This window comes from Nicotiana attenuata, unplaced genomic scaffold (genome assembly GCF_001879085.1).
Source record: "Nicotiana attenuata strain UT unplaced genomic scaffold, NIATTr2, whole genome shotgun sequence".
Lineage (NCBI taxonomy): Eukaryota > Viridiplantae > Streptophyta > Magnoliopsida > Solanales > Solanaceae > Nicotiana > Nicotiana attenuata.
Window position 1 is genome coordinate 27,268 of NW_017675140.1, and position 17,788 is coordinate 45,055.

Consider the following 17,788-nt stretch of genomic DNA (forward strand, 5'->3'; position numbering starts at 1 on the left):
TTTCTGTCTATTCTGATTCAGACAGTAGGATAGTGTATTATTCTTTTGTGTATATTCTACTAGTCGCCCGTAGCTTGTGACACCAGGTTCTGGCACACACAGTAGTAGACATTTTAGTTTTGGGTTGTATCGCTTATTTAGCACTTTATGATCTTTACTGGTCTTATACTTTAAATACCAAAAATCTAGTATAACTGTCTTGGCTAAAGTAAATGAGAACTTAATCACATTCCGCATCGGCTCGGCCTGACAACGGTGTTAGGCGCCATTATGACCTATTAGTAGGAAAAGTGGGTCGTGACTTGAACCAGTTCCAACGTCTTAGACGTGCTTACCATTTTCTTGGATTTGAAGGATGACCTTACCTGCTTCCCCCTTGCACATGCCTCACAAACTTTGTCTTCCTTGAACTTGATATTAGGTAAACCTACAACCAAGTCCTTGGAGACTAATTTATTTAGCTGATTTAGACTGGCATGGCCAAGTCTTTTGTGCCGTAGGAGGGGATCATTAACGAACACACTTAAGCAAGTGAGTTCATTTTCTGAAAGAGTTGACAAATCTACAATGTAAATATTGTTAACTCTTTTTCCCTGCAAAACAATCTTGTCAGTGGTAAGGTTAATCACAAAGCATTTGGTGGAGGTAAAAGCCACAAGGTTACCTCTGTCACACAATTGTGACACACTTATTAAACTGTATTTCAAGCCATCTATCAGGTAGACATTCTCTATGGAATGAGAATCAGTCTTGCCTACCTTTCCAACCCCAATGATCTCACCTTTCTTTCCATTAGCAAAGGAGACATTACCTCCTTTTAAGTCCTCAAGTGAAAGGAACCGGTCCTTGTCCCCAGTCATATGTTTTGAGCAGCCACTATCCATGTACCATATTTGGCTCCTCCCTTTCACTTGGACCTGCAAAAGGAAATCAGGGGTTAGACTTAGGAACCCAAACTTGTTTGGGTCCCTTTCTATAAGCAAAAGGATGAATTAAATTCCTTCTTGCCCATCCTGGCAACTTATTCTTTTCTTTAACAAAAACTTTGTTCTTTTGACTGGCCATTTCTTTTGCATTACATTCATATTTGTAATGGCCAGTCTTACCACAGTGTGTGCAGATTTTATTTTCAGGAAGAGTGAGGTACTTGCTTTTTGGATCCCATTTAGGAGCTTGAGTCCCATAGCCAAGTCCTCTTTTGTTACTGCTGTGATGCTCTTGCAACCAGGAGAGAGCATCAGAGGCTTTGTTCCACTTGCAAGTTCTGTCTAGTTCATGTTTTACCTTCCCTAGATCTTCTTTTAAAACTTTGATGAATTCATCTTTCCTGTACAATTCATCTTTCATTTTTCCCAAGTTTTCTTCTAGAGTGAGATATGTGTGATCAGCTATTTTCTTTCCTGTTCCTAATTTCAGTTTCAGATTTTCAGACCTAAGTTCTAGGACACTGTTGTCAAGTTCAAGAACCTGGTTCTTCAACTCAACATTTTTGTTATCACTCTCATTTTCCCTAGACTCTAGACTTTTGCATTTTGCTTTCAGAATCACACATTCCCTAGACAGAACTGCCTTCTCATTATTAATTATCTCAGACTCATCAATGAAGTCTGTTAATAGCTCAGCCAGCCTTTCTTTAGACAAGAACTTAATCTTGTCTTTGAGATGAAGAATACTTACCTCTTGTTCATCATCTGATTCACCGATGGCCATCAGTGCTTGCTCCTCCTCAGCTTCATCTTCTGAGTCTTCATATGAAGTTTCTCCCCAAGCAGCAACCATAGCCTTGGTTGAACCTTTGTTTCTCTTTGGTTGGACCTCTTCCTTCTTCCTGTTCCTTCGTTCAACTCTTTCTTTCTTCCACTCAATTTCCCATTGAGGGCAGTTTTTTATCATGTGGTCAGTCTTACCACACTTGTAGCATCCCTCATTGGCCTGTTTCTCTGGAGCTCTTGATTTGTTTAAGTTTGTACCTCTTGAAGAACCCTTTCCTCTCATCAGGTACTTCTTGAAATCCCTAGTGATCACAGCCACTTCATCATCTTCCAAATCTCCACCTTCAGCAATTCTGAGAGCTAAGCTTCTCTCCTTTTTGGGGGTATCCATCTTCATGGTTTGTCTCCTCATTTCATAGGCAGTTAAATTTCCAATTAGTTCATCCAGTCTGAGAGTAGCAATGTTCTTGGATTCCTGAATGGCAGTGATTTTGCTTTCCCATGTGACTGGCGGAACTCTTGTCAGAATCTTCTCAACCATGTCTTCTTCAAGGATAGTCCTTCCAAGAGATTCAAGTTCATTTGTCAAAGTGATGAATCTAGTATACATCTCCTGGATAGTTTCTCCTTCCTTCATAGTAAAATTCTCATATTGAGAATACAGAAGTGTTCCTCTTGATCTTTTCACTTGAGGTGTTCCTTTATGAGCCACTTGCAGGGTGTCCCATATTTCTTTAGCAGTTGTACAACTTTGGATCCTACTGTATTCGTCTGGTCCTAGACCACATACAAGCCACTTCTTAGCCTTAGCATTTTTCTCCCACTTCCTCAGGTCCTCAGCAGTACAATCAGCCCTTGTTTTTGGCACACCAATTCCTTCAGCATTCTTCTTAGTGGTTGCTAGGGGACCATCAGTGACTATGTCCCAAAGTTCATAATCTTCCCCTATAATGTGATCTCTCATTCTGTTCTTCCACCAAGAATAGTACTGACCATTGAAAAGTGGAGGCCTGGCAGTGGATTGCCCTTCCCAGTTCACAGGTAGTGCACTCATGTTGATCTTTTCCTAAGGGGTTAGCCTCTTCAAGGATAATCTGCTCTGATACCAATTGATGTTCTAAACGTCAATACCACACAAGAGGGGGGGGGGATGATTTGTGTGGTACCTAATTTTTGCACTAGAAGAACCTGGTTCTTCTAGATATACTTACTATAACTGTTTACGGAATTAAGAGTGCATAAAATAAATAACATAGAGATTTTTACGTGGAAAACGCCTGGCTCAAAAGGTGAAAAAACCACGACCTACTACTCAGTAGGATTTTCCCAAACTTTCACTAAAATCACTGAGCCAAAAACAGCATTTACAAACTCTTGTAAACCTAAGGATTAAACTCTAATCCCAGTGTAGCACACAGCCTCAACTGTTGTGACACCTTCAAGTTAACTCTAACTTGAATACTCAATATACCTATTACAATTGCTTCTAGATAAAGCTGAAAGGTACAATATGAAACACCTACTACAATTGAACTAGAAATAAAGAAAAACACAATGGAATTGGTTCTTCACTCTTGGTTCATGTAGCTTCAGATTTGCACACTTGAATCACACATAAATTGCTTGCAAAATTCGCCTAGCTCTTTTGCTCTCAATTTAGTTTAACTTCTGCGTATGTGCAATCACCTGTAAAAGAGAACAATCATTATTATTTATAGAGTTAGTAATGAGAGTTTGATTAAAACTCGAATTGCTGATCCTTCATCAAATTCGAGTCCTAGAACAACTCAAACTCCAATCCTTATCCTTGATCCGGATGTAGTTCTCTTTACATAAGGAGACTTCAACTCCTTATCCTATACAACCTTTTCGATCAACTCAGAGGATATTATTGCTGATCCTTGAGACTTATCTTCTTCACACGTATGTCATATGTGTAAGCATATCAACACTGTGTCTCACATGATGGACCTGGTTCATGACTGAGTTCATTTTGTCAATCTTCAAAACTTCATCTGAACTTAGGCCAACAGTAATAATAATAAATAATAACCGAAGGCATGAAAACACATAACTGCACAAAGCAATTCTATATCAGGCAGTAAAAACAGTAAAACAGTGGAACAGTAAAGAGTCGAATGAAATATCCTTTTAAAATCAGGTAAATCAGGTAAAACAACAAGTAAATAGTGAGTAGAAATCTGCCCCTCGGGCCCAGTATCAATCGCTCAGAACAGTATCAGCCCCTCGGGCTCAGTATCAGTCACTCAGCATAATACCAGCCCCTCGGGCTCACTCTCATATCACATGGGTACCCGCGCTCACTGTGGGTGTGCAGACTCCGGAGGGGCCCCTTACGGCCCAAGCGCTATATCAACATAAGGCCTGAAGGCCTTCTCACATCACACATAAGGCCTGAAAACCTCCTCACATCACACTCGAGGCCTGAAAGCCTCCTCACATCACACTTGAGGCCTGAAAGCCTCCTCACATCACACTCGAGGCCTGAAAGCCTCCTCACATATGGCCCTTGGCCTTACTCAGTCCAGAAAACATCATAAGCCCCTCAGGCATCAATAAAATAGTAGTGCTCAGCCCAAACAACAGTGGAAATATCATTTAAGTCTCACAGTTCAATTAAAGCAAATATCATTTAAGTCTCACAGTTCAATTAAAGCAACTGAGTTTGTAAAACAATATAATCAACAGGACTGAGTTCAAGTAGTATATCAAAATAGTGAGGAGACAGTGATAAAAATCCACGAAGGATTCAAGTAGTCGGCATGAAGCCCAAAATGTGGAACTAGGCCCAAATCATGTTGATAACAAATGCATTTCATTCAAATACGCGGTAAAAATATTAATCGGGACAGACCAAGTCACAATCCCCAGTAGTAAACAACCCCGCGCTCGCCATTAAGCGCGTGTTTCACCTCAATACAGCACTACGTTGTGCAAATCTGGGGTGTCAAACCCTCAGGATATCATTTACTATCATTACTCACCTCGAGCCGGCCAAAATCCTAGCTCGCTATGCCCTTGCCTCGCAAATTGACCTCCTCGCGCGTCGAATCTGATCAAAACCACAACGAATACGTTACAATAGGCTAAGGGAACATAACCCAAACGAAAAGACTCGAAAAATATCGAAATTCACGAAATTTGCAAAACCCGAGCCCCGAGCCCACTTCTCGAAAATCAGAAAATTTAACATCATCGGATTCCTTATCTCGCCACAAGTCTATAAATACCAAAAACTCCCAAATCTGAGCCTAAATGACCCATCAAATCCCACTTTGAAATATCAAATTCCAAGCCCTAGCTTTTCCCCCTTTTTGATGAATTTTCATAAATTTCTAGGTTAATTCTACCATTAAATCATGTATTTAGGTCATAGAACTCACCTCCAATCACACCCAATCGAAATCACCTTCAATTCCCGTCCAAAAGCTCTCAAGGTTGCTCAAAAATGGTGGAAATAAGACTTGGTTCGCGGATGAAATATTTAATAAAACCCTTCTGTCCAGACTTCTTTTCCTCTATGCGAACGCGAGGAACCTCTCGCCTTCGCGATGAACAAAATCTGCTACTGCCAAAAATACCCTTCGCGAATGCGGTTACACTCATGCGAACGCGAAAGTCTGAACCCCTAAGCCTATGCGAACGCGTACTGCTCCACGCGGACGCGAAGGGCAACAGCCCTGGGACCCAACTCCTTATACGCGAACGCGTATGCCTTCACGCGAACGCGTGACTCAACACCTGACCCTTTCGCGATCGCGAGGCCCCAGACGCGAACGTGAAGGTCAAAATTCTGGTCCTGCAATTTCCTTTTACGCGTTCGCGACTAACCAACGCGAACGCGAAGACCAATTCTTCTGCAACAGATGATTTGAAGTTTCTGCAATATTTTCCAAGTTTAAATCTTCCCGTTAGCCATCCGAAATCACCCCGAGGCCCCCGGGACCTCAAGCAAAAGCACCAACACATCCTAAAATATCATTCAAATTTGCTCCAATCATCAAAACACATCAAGCAACACTAAAATCATCAATTCTCACCGAATTCAAGCCTAAGTTCTTCAAAAACTTCCGAGACACGCATTTGATCAAAAACCAAACCAAATCACCTCCGAATGACCTGAAATTTTGCACACCCAAATCACATAACGAAGCTAAAACAACTCTCGGAATCCCATTCCGGCCCTCGGATCAAAATCTCACCTATCAACCGGAATTCGCCAAAATACTAACTTCGCCAATTCAAGCCTAATTCTACACCGGACCTCCAAAACCAATTCCGATCACGCTCCTAAGTCACAAATCATCCCCCGAAGCTAACCGAATCACCGGAAATCACATCCGAGCCCTCTAACTCATAAGTCAATATCCGGTTGACTTTTCCAAAACACATCTTCCTTAAAGAGACTAAGTGTCTCATTTCCTTCCAAAACCAATCCAATTCGACACATTCACCCAAGACTCTTATAATGAAGCATAAGGAAGCAGAAAATGAGGAAAACGGGGCGGTAACTCACGTGACGACGGGTCGGGTCGTCACACATAACAACCGGGAAATGCTCTGAGTCGCCTCCCACAGTCCTAATCTTAGTCTTAGCTCCAGCATACATGTCCTTGATCGCTCTTATGTAGGCTACCGGCACGCCCTTTGCCTCAAGACATCTCCAGAGCACCTCCCTAGGAACCTTGTCATACGCTTTCTCCAAGTCAATAAACACCATGTGCCGATCCTTCTTCTTATCCCTGTACTGTTCCACCAACCTCCTAATAAGATGGATAGCTTCCGTAGTGGAGCGACCCGGTATGAACCCAAACTGATTGTCGGATATAGACGTCGTCTTCCTCACCCTCACCTCCACCACCCTTTCCCAGACTTCCATGGTATGGCTAAGTAACTTGATACCCCTATAATTGTTACAACACTGGATATCACCTTTGTTCTTGTACAACGGTACCACTGTACTCGACCTCCACTCATCCGGCATCCTCTTCGTCCTAAAAATTACATTGAACAACCCAGTCAGCCACTCCAATCCTGCTCTACCCACATACTTCCAAAACTCAACCGGAATTTCATCTGGCCCGGTCGCTCTACCCCTACTCATCTTACGCAAAGCCCGCACGACCTCCTCCACCTTAATGCGCCTGCAATACCTAAAATCTCGAAGACTCTCCGAATGCCCCAAGTCCCCTAGCGCTATATCCTAGTCCCCCTCCTTGTTTAGAAGACCGTAGAAGTACGTCTTCCATCTCTGCTTAATCTGGGACTCCCCCATCAATACTCTACCATCCTCGTCTTTGATGCACCTTACTTGGTCCAGATCCCGGGCCTTCCTCTTCCTCGTTTTAGTCAGCCGAAACAACTTCCTGTCCCCGCCTTTCTCACCCAATTCCTCGTATAGACGACTAAACGCTACATTCTTAGCCTCCGTGACCGCCAGCTTTACCTCCTTCCTAGCCACTTTGTACCTCTCTCTATTCGCTCTCCTTTCCTCCTCGCTTGTGCTCCCTACCAACTTCGTGTACGCTACCTTCTTCGCCTCCACTTTACCTTGGACTACATCATTCCACCACCAGTCGCCTTGGTGCCTGCCAGAAAACCCTTTGATATACCTAGCACCTCTTTCACCGCCTCCCTCACACAGTTCGCCGTCGTTAACCACATAGTGCTCGCGTCTCCACTACTCCTCAAAGCTCCCATAGCAGATAACCTCCCCTCCAACTCATGGGCTTTATCCTTGGTTAAAGCTCCCCATCTAATCCTCGGTCGGCCACGAGCATACCTCTTCTTCCTCTTCATCATAATTCCGATGTCCATCACTAAGAGCCTATGTTGAGTCGCGAGGGTCACTCTCGGGATAACCCTGCAATCCTTGCACAACCCTCTATCACACCTTCTGAGGAGAAGGTAATCAATCTGAGTCTTTTGTGGGAAGATTATTGAGTTCAAATGTGTAAATATTGGGTTGAAAATGGTAGAAATCTTCAAAGACTTTAATTGAGGATTTGAGGCTCGAATTGATGTCGGAATTTGGTGAAATTTGTATGGTTGGATGGGCGTTCATATTCTGTAAATTTTGTCAGGTTCCGAGACATGGGCCCCACTGATAATTTTGAGTTAATTTTGGATTTTGTTGGAATATTAGTGTTTTTATATGGAATTAATTCATATAATATGTATTGAATGAATCGAATTAATTGTGAATAGATTCAAGGCGTTCGGAGGTCGATTTGCGAGAAAAAGGCATAGTGAAGTAATGAATTGCACGATTTGAGGTAAGTAACATTTCTAAACTTGGTTCTGAGGGTATGAATCCCTGAATATTGTGCTATATCAATTATTGGAGGTGACGCACATGCTAGGTAACGAGCGTGTGGGTGTGCACCATAGAAATTGTGACTTAGATAAATTCTGTGGAGTTGTAAAATTAAGGAATCATGTTATTATCCGCGTATCCTCCACGTGTTAGAGAAATTGAGCTGAAGCTCCTATTAAAGATCATGTTTAGGCTGCATACCGATATTTTGGACCCATAGGGTCTTGTTGCTATCGAATTAATTATTTTAAAATATACATTTCATACTCAGTCATGTTCATACAATATGAGGATTATTTTGGGATTGGGGTTGCATGCTGCAGCAGGCAATTGGTTTTATTGTTATGGGATCGGGCTGCACGCCGCAGCAGGCCTTATTGACTTTATTGTTATGGGATCGGGCTGCACGCCGCATCAGACCTTATTGGCTTTATTATTATGGGATCGGACTGTATGCCACAGTAGGCCATATTGGCTTTATATTACGCTTGGGCTGAAGGAGCCCCTCCGGAGTCTGCACCTCACACAGTGAGCGTAGATGATTATATATTCGGGATGGACTTCCCAGGGCATAGACTTGCCTTACTTATTTATAGTTTGAGCATAAATGATTTTATATTCGGGGCGGACTTCCTAGGGCATGGACTTGCCTTACTTATTTAATAATAATTGTGATGAATTTTCTCGACATGGATCTTGTCCGAATCATTTATATGTTTGCAGATAAATTACCCCTGGGCTGGATTGACCTTATATGGTACTGAGTGACTGACTGTCAGTCGATGTGTGTGTGTGTGTGTGTGTGTGTGTGTATATATATATATATATATATATATATATATATATATATATATATATATATATATATATATATATTGGATGGATCTTCCTTGGGCTGGATTGGCCATATACAGTGCTGAGTGACTGAATATCTTGTGATCGTGAGTACACGAGGTTAGAATTGATATGTTTTACTTTTACTGAGTTTAACTGTTGAACTTGAAAGCATGCCTACTTTTTTGTACTGTTATTTCTATATTGGACTGTACCTACAGAGCTTGTCACTACTTTCAGCCCAGAAGTTAGTCTTGTTACTTATTGAGTTAGTTGTACTCATACTACACCCTGCACCTCGTGTGCAGATCCAGGTACTTCTGGATACGGCGGTTGCTAGAGTTTAGAGATCCATTTGTTGGAGATTATCAAGGTAGCTGATTGGCGTCCGCGGACCTTGACTTTCTTTGCATTCAGTTATTTGTACTGTTCTACATTTTCACACAGTATTTTTATTATTCAGACTTTGTTATCATTTAGATGCTCATGTACTTAGTGACACCGGGTATTGGGAATGTATTTGTATCAGCATTTGTGGGATTTTCTATTAAATCGGAATATTATGTTTTCAAACTTAAAAGAAATTGTGGCTTATTGAGGTTGTGAGCTTGACTAGTATTGAGATATGCACCATCACGACAGGTTAGGATTTTGGGTCGTGACACTAATAGTCTATGATGATTAAGTTTAACACATAGATAATTAGCCTACCATTTAGGCTAGCAATAATATAAGTAATTTAACAGAATAATAACATTTTAAATACCTGAGAGTGGCCAAGTGACCTTTTCTGATTTTTGTTCCAAATATAGAAAATTTACAGAGAGAGCTTGTTTACAAGAGAGACTAGATAGGAGGAGGAGCATTGGCTAAAGCTTGCCTCTCTTAAGAATGAAAGGATCCTTATATAATGGATCGGTTCTAATGAAAACAATAGACTAACAGTACTATGGTTGACACAATTATGTAGTCCGCCGGTAAGATAAAAAGCAAAATACAAAAGTCAAAAAAGAAAAAGCTAAATTATTACAAAATGGACAAACTACTTTTATAAAAGCTGATTCCCTTTAGTAATGGAGGGGTCCATTGCTTTATCAAAGATTGTCTTTATTACCCCGATAATTGACATGTGGGGCATTCAATAATTCACCTTGTTTTTTTCCTTGTTGTCTTTTTTTTTTTCATAGAAGATTCTCCTGCTCCTTCTTTCAATTTTTTTAAAAATTCTTCCATATATAATCTATTATATATGGAAAAAGAACTATGAGTTCAAATATTCTCTAGTGAGAAAATCAGGAAGATTATTATCTGATCCTTTTTGTATATCATTTCAAATCAAATAGAGCCAATAATGCTTGCCATCTTGCAGATACTTGTTTGGATACATCATGCTTGAAATCTTTATTAAAGATAAATTTTGCTGCTTGACAATCAGTTTTTATTAAAAACTTCTGATTATATAAATCAGTTTGGAATTTCATAATATATTTACTATAGCAAGGATTTCCTTAGCTACAATAGCATAATTCTTTTAGGAATTATTCCATTTTCCCGAATAGAATTGAACAAGATATTCTTGTTTATCAATTAGGGAACATTGCTTTAATATTACCCAATATCTAAGGCATGTGTTTCAACTACCTTTGCCCAAGGTGGGTTAGGAATAGTTAAACACGGAAGATTATTAACCTTATGTTTAATTCTTTTGACTGATTCTATATGACTATCAGTCCATGCTTTAGGATTCTTCTTTAACCCATCATAAAGAAGAGCAGTATCTTTTGCTAAATCCTTTATAAAAGGGGAGATATAATTTAGTCTTCCTAAAAATCTTTGAAGCTAAGTTTTATCAGTAATAATATCAGGGAATTTAGAAACAAATTCAATACTTCTATTAATGGAAATTATCCTACCATTTTCAATATTATGACCAAGAAATCTTATATTAGTTTGGAAAATCAACATTTTTGGCTTGGATATTACCAAATCATTTTGAATATTATTTTTCTAAATAAATCTAAATGTTTGAAATGAATTCCAATATTTTTTAAAAATACTAAGATATCATCAATATAGACAATTATAAAGTCAGTATAGGGGATAAAAATACCATTCATAATTTTCTGAAATTCAGAAAGGGCGTTTTTTAAGCCAAAGGGCATAACATTCCATTCATATTGACCCATTGGGATATTAAAAGCCGTTTTATATCTATCACTTTCAGATATTTGAATTTGCCAATAACCTGATTTTAAATCAAATTTTAAAAATATTATGGCACCATGTAATCTATTCAATAAATCCTTCTTATTAGGAATAGGATATCTAATCAATTTTAAAACTTTATTAAAGGTTTTATAATTTATGACTAATCTAGGAACTCCTCGTTCCTGTTCTACATGTTTATTAACATAGAAAGCAATACAAGATCATTTGGATTTGGAGGGTCTTATTAAACCCTTTTGCCATAAGGAATCAATTTCCTTTTTGCATAACTCTAGATATTTAGAGTTCATGTGACAAGGTCGAGCCTTGGTGAGAATATTATCCTCAGAAAAGTTTTCTTCATAAGGAAGACTTATTATATGCTTTTTTCTATTCCAAAATTGATTTGGTTGGTTCCCACAAACTTGTAAGTTTTAGCTTGGGATTTTTTAAATCCTGGCTAATCGTAAGTGAACAACTTTCATTTTTTAGAAAATCAATTTGTTTGACTTTTGCAGAAATATTATTCGAAATTATTTCATTCAAATATCTTTAAAATGGCTGAGTTATAAACTCAAAAGTAATTCTTTTCCCGTTAAAAGTTCCAGTAAAACTTTTTGTATCCCAATTAGTAAAAAGAATTAATTTATGAAAGATGGAACTCCTAGTATTACATCTTGAGCTATATTTTTTATTAAGATAAAACTTTCTGGTATACAGATATTATTTTGGCAAATATAAGCTCAAGGTAATTTATATGAAATACCCATTTGACCACCACTAGTAGTTTTTAATCTAATGTGTGGTTTTGATATTGTCCAAAATAACTGTTATTGTCACTGTATTTTTTATTTTTGCCTGAATGTTGTATTCTATTATTTTGGCAATCAAAAATTATTTTATTAATTATCAAGCATCTGGACGAATCTAAGGGCAAAATATGTTTCTGAGAACAAAAGTTGTATTCTATGCTATTTATTAATTTAATCTCGTTTTAATTTGAGTTTTAATTTAAACTAATAATATATCCAATCAATCACACTTGAATGCAATTACCAATTTAAACAAGTACTAATGTTCATATTTTTTGTTAATCAACCATCTTGTTATGATTTTTTTAGTAGGGTCACTCTATGCGAAATTAAACATTAAAGAGCTGATTTTTTGAATATATTTATCCTTACCGTTCTACTTGAAGATCATATTTGCCCCTATACTATTCAAAAGAGTTACACAATTGTCATTTTTAGAGTGAAATAATGGGCAAATATGACTCTAAATATAACCTTTTTTAAAGAATACAAGGATAAATATGACCCTTAGCACTTTAACAAGGCTTGAGGGATTTGGTTCGCTTTGGTACTTGTAACATGCTCAATTGAGTTTGACTTCCGCTTGACTCTGCTCGATATTTTAGTAAGCTCAGATTTTAGAAGCAATACCCGCCGAAGGACTTTTTATTTAGTAAAAATTGCACGGGGCGTCCTATTTGGTCGCCCCCATTTAATCTATATCCATTTTTTTTAAAAATTTTAATTTGTACCCGCTTTTTAAACAACTCCAGCCCCCTTTCTCCTCCTCCTTCTCCTCCTCAAACTTCCCCACCATTCTCTGAAATCTTTATAAATTTCATCATAAATTTTGTCACTTAAAAGAAATGAGAAGTTTGGGGTATACTTATTTTTATGTTTGGGGAAGCCTCGCAGCTGTCATGCAATTGTTGTCATACCTCCAAGTTTTATACATTTCTGGGATAATCCTCAATATATACCAAAATGGTGTTTTTTTTTTTTTTTTTTTAACCGTGGTTCCCGGGCATCGCTTTGCGAACCCGACTAGCTGTACTCACCGGGACCCACTGTTTCAATGCGTGCACACCACGGTTAGTTCCACGGGGCCCTGGAGACGCGGCCGTTTTGTAATGCCTCCAGTGGCCCTGCGGGGGCTCGAACTGGCGACCTGAAGGACTTTGTCCTCAGGCCTTTACCAGTTGAGCTACCCCTCAGGGTTTACCAAAATGGTGTAACTGCATAGAATAGATATGTGGTTCAGTCTCATGCNTATATATATATATATATATATATAAAGGAGGGAAAAATAATGCTGACTTGGCACCTCTCTTTGCCCAACAAACCTATTTATCTTTTTTCTCAATTTTTTTGATTTTCCTTCTCTTTTCTTCCTTTACGTGCTAGATTAAAAAATACAAAAAAAACATTCTTAAATCTTAATCATATTTATCATATTGATTGAATCATTAATTAATTGTATCATTATAATTTTAGATGAGTTACGAACTTTTCACCTCCTAATTCACCGTAACATTTTCCTTTTCAATAAATTCATTTTTATAGATTTCATATACATGTTGTCAATCCTCATTTTTTAGGCCTGTTTCCAATTGGTTTCACATTTCCGGCGCTAACGGGGGCTTACAAGAGTACTATGTTAATAGATTATTGTTTTAGTTGTTTGGCTTCCTGTTATCGTTTAGGTATATCAAGTGTGGTCTGAAGTACATTTTGTGTTAAAGTAAAGATTTTTGTTCTTGGTATGCTTTTCTTTGTCCATGGTTTTTCTCTTTCACAGGTAATGTGATTCAGTATTTGTTATGCTTTTCAATTGTTACTATGCTGTTTGCATAATGTATATGACGGAGGAATTAAATTGGCTATTCATCTTCGCTCTTTCATTCACTCTAACATCTAATTTGGTTATTCTTTTTCATGTTAACTTCTAAAAAGCAATTGAGAGATTTAACAGTTCCTCAGAACTTTTATTTGAGTCCATATTAGAGTGAATATCTACTTTTAAATTGTTCAGTGAATTTTCTTACTGTAATCATCACACTGACCTTGAGTATGTATAACTGCATTAAGTTATACGGGACTGTACATATTATATTATGCGGGGATAGAATATGAAATAAAATATACTCCATGTATGTATTAGCAATAGGGGCATTATAGTATTAAAAGGCAAAAAATGCCCTTAAAGTAAGTAATCCCTGCATAAGGATCCCTTCATTATTAACAATTCCTACATTATTAATCATCACACAAGAGAAAAAGCACGCGGTACCTGTAAATTAGGTTATTGCTTGAGTGCTTGCAATGCCATAATATGTTGATGTATTGTCTTAATATAATACTGAAAGGTCTTGTTCCAAAACATAATTTCAATGGAATTTTTCAAAACTTCTACAATATTGTAAAGGTCCTTATTGCATTGATGTGTTGTACTGTTACAAGTATACACCATTGGAAAGGTTTGACCCCAAAACATGAATTCAAAGAGGAGAAGAAGCATGAGACTGAACCACATATCTATTCTATGCAGTTACACCATTTTGGTAAACCCTGAGGGGTAGCTCAACTGGTAAAGGCCTGAGGACAAAGTCCTTCAGGTCGCCAGTTCGAGCCCCCGCAGGGCCACTGGAGGCATTACAAAACGGCCGCGTCTCCAGGGCCCCGTGGAACTAACCGTGGTGTGCACACATTGAAACAGTGGGTCCCGGTGAGTACAGCTAGTCGGGTTCGCAAAGCGATGCCCGGGAACCACGGTTAAAAAAAAAAAAAAAATAACACCATTTTGGTATATATTGAGGATTATCCCAGAAATGTATAAAACTTGGAGGTATGACAACAATTGCATGACAGCTGCGAGGCTTCCCCAAACCAAATTACATCAAGCTATCTATATCTGCCTTCTAGTCCCATACCACAGTCGAACTTTGGCGTGCTTGTTGACTAAACAGTTTTACAAGTCGTTTTTAGTTAATGAATGTACAGAACAACGTTGTCTACACTGCTGTCTCCTTGTCCCCGTTGTTTATCTAAAGTCAGCATGCTTACTGAAGTAGCAGTTAGGAACAACGTTTCAAACTATCATGTCGCTGAACCAGTCCAACGTGAAATCCTTAAAGTAGATTTCTTGGAAATTTGACAAAATACCAAATTTTGGAAACCTTTTAGTTCAGCTCTAGAGTTGAAGTTCGCCAGTTACAAACAAAAACTTCCGCTCTAGAACTGAAGTTCGCCTTACAAAACAAAAACTTTGCCAGTTACAAAAACAAAAACTTCAGCAGTTACAAACAAAAACTTCAGCAAATAGAGAACAAAACTTCAGCTATTATGCTTAAGTTGAGCAATTACAAACAAAAACTTCAGCACACTTGCTACTCAGTCCCAGTCTACTAGAATGCTGAAGTTTTGCGTGATTGCCTTTGCTACTTCAGCCCCGTATGATGAAGTTACGCGAAAAAGTGGGTACGTTTGCAATTTTTTTTGCAAAGTGGGCACAAGTTAAAACGTGACCCCAAAAACGGGTATAGATGCAAATGCCCCTTTTTATTAGGCTCGTAAAGCAAGAAAATCAAGGAATGCTATTAGGAACTACGTAATTTAGGAGGCTAGCATCACTGCATCAATACAATCGATTTGTGTGCTTGGAGTAGTGTTTATTTCACTTCCCTCCAACTCAACAAAGAAGAAGAATGGATCGGATGGACAGGGCGCAGAATGTTGTGGTGGAGAAGGCATCAATCATGGAGAATTCGGAGGCTAGCATCACTACATCAATACAATCATAGTCTCTGTTACTGTGTACTTGGAGTATTGTTTACTTCACTTTCCTCCAATTCAACAAAGAAGCAGAATAGATCAGACAGACAATTGATACCAAATTGTTGGTATCACGTCGACAATTATAGAGAAATCAGCTAAGAAGGACAGAAATTGGAAGAAGAAGAAGAAGAAGAATAGAGAATTAGAGAATTAGGGAAGTAGGAGGAAATTTTGATTTTCATTGATATTCAAAAGTAACTAATGAATTATTACAACTAGCTATTTATAGTACTCAATATGCTGTTGAAAATGTAAAAGCAATGCAAGAGAAATGAGCTAGAGCATCTAAGCCTACTAACTACCTTTCCCGCCACTAACTAATATTTGAATTTGAACTATAACTAACATAACTAACTTTCAAATAGGCTATTCTTTAAATGTCCTACTCTTCATGGACTCTTGCTGAATTTTGTGTATCAATACCCCCTGTGGAAGAACACCCTTGTCCTCAAGGGTGAAAGAAGGAAACTTGGTCCTAAGAACAGAAGCAAATTCCCAAGTAGCAGCATCAACTTCCAAACCTTGCCACTTAACCAAGCATTGGGCCACAGCCTTGTTACTCTTTTTGACTAATCTTCGAGCAAGTATAGCTTTAGGGGAAGGCCATAAAGGGATGTAGAGATCAAGGATAGGAGGGTGGATAATTTCAGAAGGCAGGACAGGTTTGAGCTGGGAAATGTGGAAGGTAGGATGAATTTGGACCTCAGGTGGAAGCAGTAATTTGTAAGCAACAGCTCCAACTCATTCAACAATAGGGTAAGGGCCAAAATAGCGAGAGGTAAGCTTATGATAGGGAGAGAGAGAAAGGGTAGATTGTCTATAGGGCTACAACTTTACAAAGACCCAATCACCAACTGAAAACTGCATGTCAGTGCGATGAGCATTGGCTTGATCTTGCATACGCTGTTGAGCGCGTGCCAAATGATACTTAGCAAGCTGCATTTTAATATCGCGGAGAAGCAAAATGCTCTCAATATCAGTAGAAGGAGAATCACCAGGAAGATAAGGGAGGTGAAGAGGAGGAGGGTAACCATAAAGGAGTTCAAAAGGTGATGTTTGAATGGAAGAGTGGTGTGAGGAGTTATACCGCCATTCAGCTAAGGGCAAGAAGGCCCACCAATCAGCTGGTGAATCAGAACAGAAACAACGGAGGTAAGTCTCCAAACACCTATTGAGAACCTCAGTTTGACCATCAGTTTGCAGGTGATAAGCTGTAGAAGTGTGCAGAGGAACACCTTGAGCAGAAAGGAACTCCTTCCAAAAAGAACTAATGAAAGTAGGATCACGAACACTGGTGATGGAAGCAGGAAAACCATGCAGTTTGAAGATGTGGTCCAGAAAAACAGGCACAAGAGACTGAGCAGTATAGGGGTGAGACAAGGCAATAAAATGACCATACTTAGTCAATCTATCAACTATGACCCAAATAACAGTTTTCCCTTTTGATTTGGGCAATCCTTCAATAAAATCCATGTTAATATCTGTCCAAGGAACTGCAGGCAAAGGAAGAGGTTGCAACAATCCAGCATAAGCAGATGTATCATACTTGTTTCTTTGACAAATAGAACAGTTGCGCACAAAATTGAGAACATCAGTTCTAATGCCCTTCCAGTAAAAATAGGCCATCAATTTCCTAGTAGTTGCATCAACACCAGAGTGTCCACCACATGGAGAGGAATGCTACAGCTGCAGAAGCTTGGTCCTGAGCCCCAGATCATTTCCAATCATCAATTTACCCTTCCTCCTAAGTTGATTATTCATCCAAGTGCTTCTGGGGTGAAGTCTGTAAAGAAGTAATAAGTTGGCTCAACTCAGGATCTTGAAACCAACTATTGTGAATTTCATTCCAAAGATCAGTCTGAACAGAAAACACCATGAGGGACATCAACTCAACACCTGACATTCTAGACAAGGAATCAGCAGCCACATTCTCCTTGCCCTTCTTGTACTGAATTTCAAAGTCAAAGGGTAGTAATTTAGCCAACCACCTAATCTGCAAATCAGTGTGTAACTTCTGCTCCAGTATGTACTTATGGGGCCTTCTGATCAGTTCTGACAATGAAGTGATGGCCTAA